This window comes from Lytechinus pictus, chromosome 2, assembly GCF_037042905.1.
Source record: "Lytechinus pictus isolate F3 Inbred chromosome 2, Lp3.0, whole genome shotgun sequence".
NCBI classification, from domain to species: domain Eukaryota; kingdom Metazoa; phylum Echinodermata; class Echinoidea; order Temnopleuroida; family Toxopneustidae; genus Lytechinus; species Lytechinus pictus.
In genome coordinates this window covers 28,478,187-28,485,000 of record NC_087246.1, presented here as the reverse complement: position 1 = coordinate 28,485,000, position 6,814 = coordinate 28,478,187, and positions in this window count along the sequence as shown.

The following is a 6,814-nucleotide window of genomic DNA, read 5'->3' as shown; positions in this document are numbered from 1 at the left end:
ACGAACGATACACCGGAAAGTGAAAGCTAAACCCCTTTTGAAGGTCCATTTATATTGACCCCTCTCGGTGCACCGCCTTTGCCGGGTGACTGTCGGGCCAGGAGCCCTCAAGGCTATGGGTTCAAATATCGTCATTCCTCTCCCGAGCTGTTTTCTCTCCAAACGCGACGAAAAGTACGAGAGAGGGGCATTGGAAAAGTACCAATGACACTCATGACTTTGGTTGGAACCACAAGAAAACATGTTATACAACAAGCTTACACGAAAAAGTATTCAAGCGAGAGAATAAGGACTATAAACCTGCAAATAGAAATTATATTTACCTCAAAGATGAATTATGGTGTTATTATTTATACTTCGTATACTATTCAATAAATGTCCTAAAATCAAGAAATATTATCTTGTTATATACATGATGTACTACATATCACTTTAGAGGTGATAATTATCTCAAATATTGATAATTTAAGCTGAAAGGCAAAGTGAAACAAACGACACTTTTTTTTATGAGTCAATTTAATATTCTTCTGCAATAATAATGAAATACTCAATTAGCTACCCCCAAAATGTCTCAATGTCCTGACTTCATAACAATAAACTGTATTCTGTTCTATATTTTGCTACCTTATACATGATGAAGGGAAGACTTTCATAAATCGAGGTGAAATTTAAGGGGTTGTCAAGCGGCTGGTGATTTGATTTGGAATTTCAATTTACTTCTATATTAGACAGCTTACGAAAAAAATATATGTCCAAGAATTCCAATGATACCTTAAAACAAAACGCATCTTAGATGCATTCACGCAGAAGGTTTGAATTTAATCTTGAATTCATTTCGTGCTTTTCGGTCGTTCGTCCAGCCGATTTGATATTATTGTCTGGTGTTAGTTTCCTCCTAGTATTTCACTGAGATTTCAATTTCATTTTCAGACTTCTGTTTCCCCCCAAGGTTTGTTCTCTTGCTAGATGTGTTAGTTTTCACAGAGACCATGGACAGGATGGACACGTTTAAATCTCAGAAAACGTGTCACTCGCTAATTTTGGGTTATTTTTCTTACGAATTCTATCTCTCCCTGTCCTGTGGCTATTCGTCACTGCATAACAACCATCATGACTTTTGGCTTCACTCCATATTTTGAAGATAAAAAGGTTTCCCCAATCAGGGATGTTGACGGCTAAATTTACCCCACCCTCTCCATTCAAATATGTTCAAGAAAATTATTAGAATTCACCTTAAAGACTGCACTGTTAGAAAAAAATGAAGATTTTACAGAAGAAAAAAAAAGATTTTACAGAAAGAAATAACCAAAACATTATGTAAACTGTTATAACAGGAAATCTTTTACATTTTTCCACAATTTTACAGAACAGGTCTGTTTTAAAAAAGGGGGAAACCGTTTTATTACAATAAATTTGTAAGGTAACATACACCAAATACCAATTTTCTGTAATTTTACACAATGCATGTAAGATTACACAGATGTTCTCGAGATTCTGCTGCATGATTTTTTGGGGGGTTTTTAAGTAAAAAATTTCTAACAGTGTGGTGCTTAATTTGTTTTTACAATAAATTTAACATAAATTAGTCATCAGTGAAATAAACCGTTAATACTTATAGAAATGGCACGAATGGGATAAGGTAAATTTTAAGAACGTGACATCAATACAATGCTGCATATCGACGAATTTAAGAGATAATAATCATAAATCGTACCATCGCTCATGACATTACGCTATTCTCAACCAGCCCCATCCCCAAAAAAGAGGAGAGAGATAGAGCGTGAGAGAGAAATCAAATTCATTCAAAGTGCTGTGCGGAACAGATCATTAAAAAGTCACTCTCGTATCAACTCGGTTGCTTCGGTCCCTCGCTTGCATAATATTTGCGTGTAACATGGTCATGTATTTGTCGCCTCTGTAATCGCTATAGGTGTCGCAGCAACTCAACGACATGGACAAAGACGATTTCCATGAAAACACCCGCATAAACCACATTTATGATTTCTCAGAACTGATTTATGTGCCACTTTGTGGAAGTGTTTTTGATCAAATTGGTCCCCCGATTTAACACTTACCATAACTGATTTGTGGCCGTCGTCGAAGTTTGTTTTCTCTGACAGAATAATATTGTCTATTTTTATGCCAAATCATCGCAGCATGAATTCCAAGTATTTGCACTTCTCCTCAAACCACACTAAACTAATGAAGCTAATCAGGTAATACCCTGCCTTCATCATCAATTGATATCATAACTGCAGATTATCTGACGTGAGTCATTCAAGGGTTGGGTATCGGGAGTGCCCTAACCTGGGAACAAACAGTCTCCATAATATCATCTTTACTTCATAATAATCTTAATTAGCTAAACGACTATTGGATTACAATAGTCTTCATCCTCTTTCTTCTCAATTATACACTGTTGCAGGTATATAAGAACACAAAGATGCTACAGAATAGGGCCAAGGGTGACCCCCCCCCCCCCCGTGCAACTTTTGTTGTAAGTAGTGGAAAAAGATGACAAAGGAAAAAGAAGATAGAGGAGTATAAAAAAGAGAGATCTAGACTCCATATTACCCCTCTTATTCAATGGGTACATAAAAAATGACGTAAACTTTAGATCGTATTCCCGTCCACAACTATAAATAAATAACTGGCGCTGCCCTGCTTAATACAATAATATAAAGTCTGTGTATATGTCCTCTAATTCTAAATTATATTGTGTTTGTTTTTTAATTATAACTTTATACGTGATTTTCTCGTTTACTAAAGCCATATTGATTAGTTATCTTTATAATAATTTGGCTATTTATTCATGTCTATATTTTTATCTTTCTTTCTTTTTTCTATCCATCCATGTTTTCCTATTTATATTCCCCATGCGTCTAATCTAGCTATCTTTACTCTCTCCATCTAATTACGGTCTCATTTCTAATTACCTATCTTCTTCTTTAGTCATCTTGTGAATTTGACGCCAACTTCAAAATCATTCCAGTATTTTTCAAATATTAAGTTATAGTGTTAAAGGGCACGATTCCCCCTCTAAAGTAAAGTTGATCATGTTAGTCAGAATTTTGCTAACATGTACCCAAAGATCAGACGAAAATAAACCTGTGCCCGCTGTACACTATATGCCAAAAACTATAAAGGATAAACATCTTATTTTGATTTATTCAAACGTGTCCACTGATGACAAAATAGTACTTTCAACTGAGTGAATTATTAGATCTTCCCCTCTCTCCTCCATTTTAAGATGGAAAGGGTTGCAATGGATAACGAGTCCCAATGAACGGGAAACATGGGTATCAAGTGCAGGTGTACTTTCTTTCCCGACCAGGATATAGCCCCCTTGAGTACGGGGCATCGCCGGCAGAGATGAACTTGACTTGTCGATGTCTCCACCCATACATCTGTCTGTCCCCACGTAGCCAGCTGGCAATCAAGCCATGGATTTCAAAACAAAACTGTCCATTGAGAAGAAGACAGAAAACGTTTGAAATGAAATATTCACACTTGACCCCTCAAAAAAGACCGAAGACAAGAAGGGTGACAATTCTCCTTGCGTTTCCTAACTTATATTTTACTCAAAGCAAAAAAGAGCTGATAAGCACCTTGTCTGGGCGATGATCGCATCGACTTACAATAATCGTGCGGTTCTTTTTATCCAGAGATCATTTTAAAATCATCTGAAATTGTGTTTTTATTCCCCAGTAAGCGGGATTATAAAGAATCAAGTTCTCGACATCTGTGTATCACATGGCTGCGAAATTTCTTCTCCTTTAATAGAAATTATTGAAAATTATCAATGTATTTTGAAGAAGAGAGGGCCGAATTAAACCAATGTATATCTTGTTGTTTCATCTAATGGATTAACAAATGAAATACACTGTATGTAGATTGGGACGTGGCCGCTCTCACAATGGAGTGCATACATGCAGGAGCAGTTAACCCCAACCACTAACTAAATGGCGCCGTGTTGATTTCAAATTTAGGCCATCTTCTCAAAATGTTGTAGTCTTAACTCGTTCGCTTTACTACTTTAATGTTGAATATCTTGTCTCCCCCAGTAAAAAAGAAAGATAATCCTCGTACACTCTTAAAATGTTGGGCAACATAGTCTCCACACAACAATTGGCTAAAAAAATTATCCAACTCTGGGTAGTTTTCAACCAATACTGTGTAGTTTTCTTCGAAAGCATGTCATTATTGGTTTAAAACTAACCAATAATATTGTTGGGTGGACAGTATGTTGCCCAACATTTTAAGAGTGTATATTGACAGATTTATTTATCTCATGCACCGTTTTTTCTGTTCTATTATCATTTCAAATGTCTTTTTTTTTCTTTCCTAATTAGAAGGGGAAGATGGTGCCTTTATCTATATTAAAAATAAAACTCTTATAATTATCGTCTTACAAATGCCCTTTCTTATAGGAAAAGATGGGTAAAGGTCGATTTGCGTTTCTTTGTTGAGAGCGCCAAGTCCCAAAGCAGACATCCATCGAAACTTCTCAGTGCAAATAATAGGTGACGTCGCCTTCCAAATTGCTCTGATAAGAAAATGTTTCCTCAGCCCGCGGACTGAAATTATCTCGCTTACTCGCTATATTACGCGGTTTAAGAGATGGTTAGGAGTTTGGAAGTGGGAGATTTTCAATGGGTTTATCGGTGAACAGGTGCAGAAGAGTGGGTAATTTGGAATGAATTTTGGAATTGCGCCGAGGTGTTATCGAATTCGTCTTGTGGTTTGTGGATATGCCAGTAATGGTTTTGTGAGGGAGGTCGTCTAAAAGAGACGACATCAACAGTTGGAAAGTCAAGATCATCCGAAAGGATACATCGGGATGACAAGGATGAGAGCTCTTCACGGTGATGGCAGCAAATGGCTCCCAAAGCGATGTTCAATGTCTTGAAAAGGAAAATGTCTGATATAATGGGAAATTTCAGGCAATTCAAAATCAAAACTTGTAGGATTTGTAGACAAAGCAGGACAGAGTTTTGAAAATGAAAATATGTAATACGTGGAATTTACGGCAATATAATAAAACAATAAAAATGAATGTATATATTGGCATTTATTTTCTACATCTGAAAATGTGTATATATACAGGGCTTATATTGAAAAAAAAATCATGTTCTTTTAGACATGAGTACTACATTAAAGCAAACCCACAGCATATCATAAGCATGTATAAATGTTGATGCGGCTGAAAGATGGAAATGCAGAAGTGTACATGAGGGTGCCCTTTCATTCACATAATCCATGTTGCCCTTATGCGCCATCAGTAAAGGGGTACCGACAGCTGAAAATAATAACATCTGAATGATTAGCAAGTAAATTAGCAAAATGATGAAACTTTCATCAAAATATGATTAAAATTTCAAAATGAATGGTATATTATAATTATCTGAAGGTTTAGCAATATTGCGTGAAAGTATAATAGTTAAATGCGTGGTCATGGTGTAATATAGGAGCGCTTTATTAGTGTCTTAGCATCTCGGATGCATGCGCTACAAGCTATACATCACATCATTTGTAATACTAATAGGTCCATGATCATGGATAGCACCAACACAATATTTTCTTCCTATAGCTATAGTTTCGCATATGCATTTTAAAATCCCCTTTTATGATTCACATTTTCATTTCTCATGCAATTCTTGTCTCTCGGGTTTTAAGACGTGACATTTTTGTTAGCAGATAACAATCAATCAAACCATATCGGATCCGGTAAGAGAAGAAGACTTGGGTAACCCTTCAAGATATGAGAGCATTCTCACTAGTCTAACAACGGAGATATGAATGGCTTCGGGATTATCCATGCACCTACCACGGTAATTATGGTAATAGATACATGATTACCCTTTTCCGATCTTTTAAGAACGCCCTAAAATTGTTGTCATGTAATTGGCAACATTCGGAAACTGATAGTCTTATAGAAACTGTTATTCCTTTGAGCAAAAGAATAAATTTGAATATACCGTTTTTACTCAAGTGTGCATCCCCCTTGAAAGTGAGTACTTATTTGGGCATGTCCAATTTTCCGCGGACGAAATGTGCCCCCCCCCCTTTGGAAAATCATGGATCCGCCCATCCTTACAGAAATCCGGACAAGAAATAAAGATTCCTGATAAAATATTTCTAGAACACGCTCTAGTGTGAAAGCGACCGTGGATCGCTTCAGAAATTACCTCCCAAGGTCAAAGTCACAATTGCAGGAAGCATTCGTCTGCTACGGCACAACCCAACTCCTAATGTCCACCGGGTGCTGTAAAACGTTATCTCCGACTTGCCCCATTTCCAGGTTTTGTGCTCATGATTCAGAGCAGCCGCTATTCCATGGGAGAAAAGAAAAGTGAAAAAAAAACCTTCACAGTTTCATTTCGGATATTGGAGAATAATATCCCCTTGAAACAGATTGACAGTAAATGGACTTTAAATAATATTTTCAAACAAATTTAAGAAGTCATCAAACATTTCAAAATTTGCTCTTTCAATTTTTGTTATTCATTGTTAGCTTTTTATTTTTTATGATCAATTTTCGCATGTTTGATTGAATTGCACCATAATTCGAAACCATGAATTTTATACAAATAATAAGCATTTTATGCCCGCATTTACTGTGCTCGAAACACGATTTTTTTATTTGTGAGAGGTCCACAAAACCGAAGGGGGCGCTAGGCAACTTGATGTTCTGGGGACATTCCTGATCGACATTGATTCACCTGATTACATGGCAGTCTGTAATGCTAGGCAAGAACAATTTTGTTTATAATACATTTAGTGATTTAAAAAGTTTCTTTCGGGATTTTTTTTT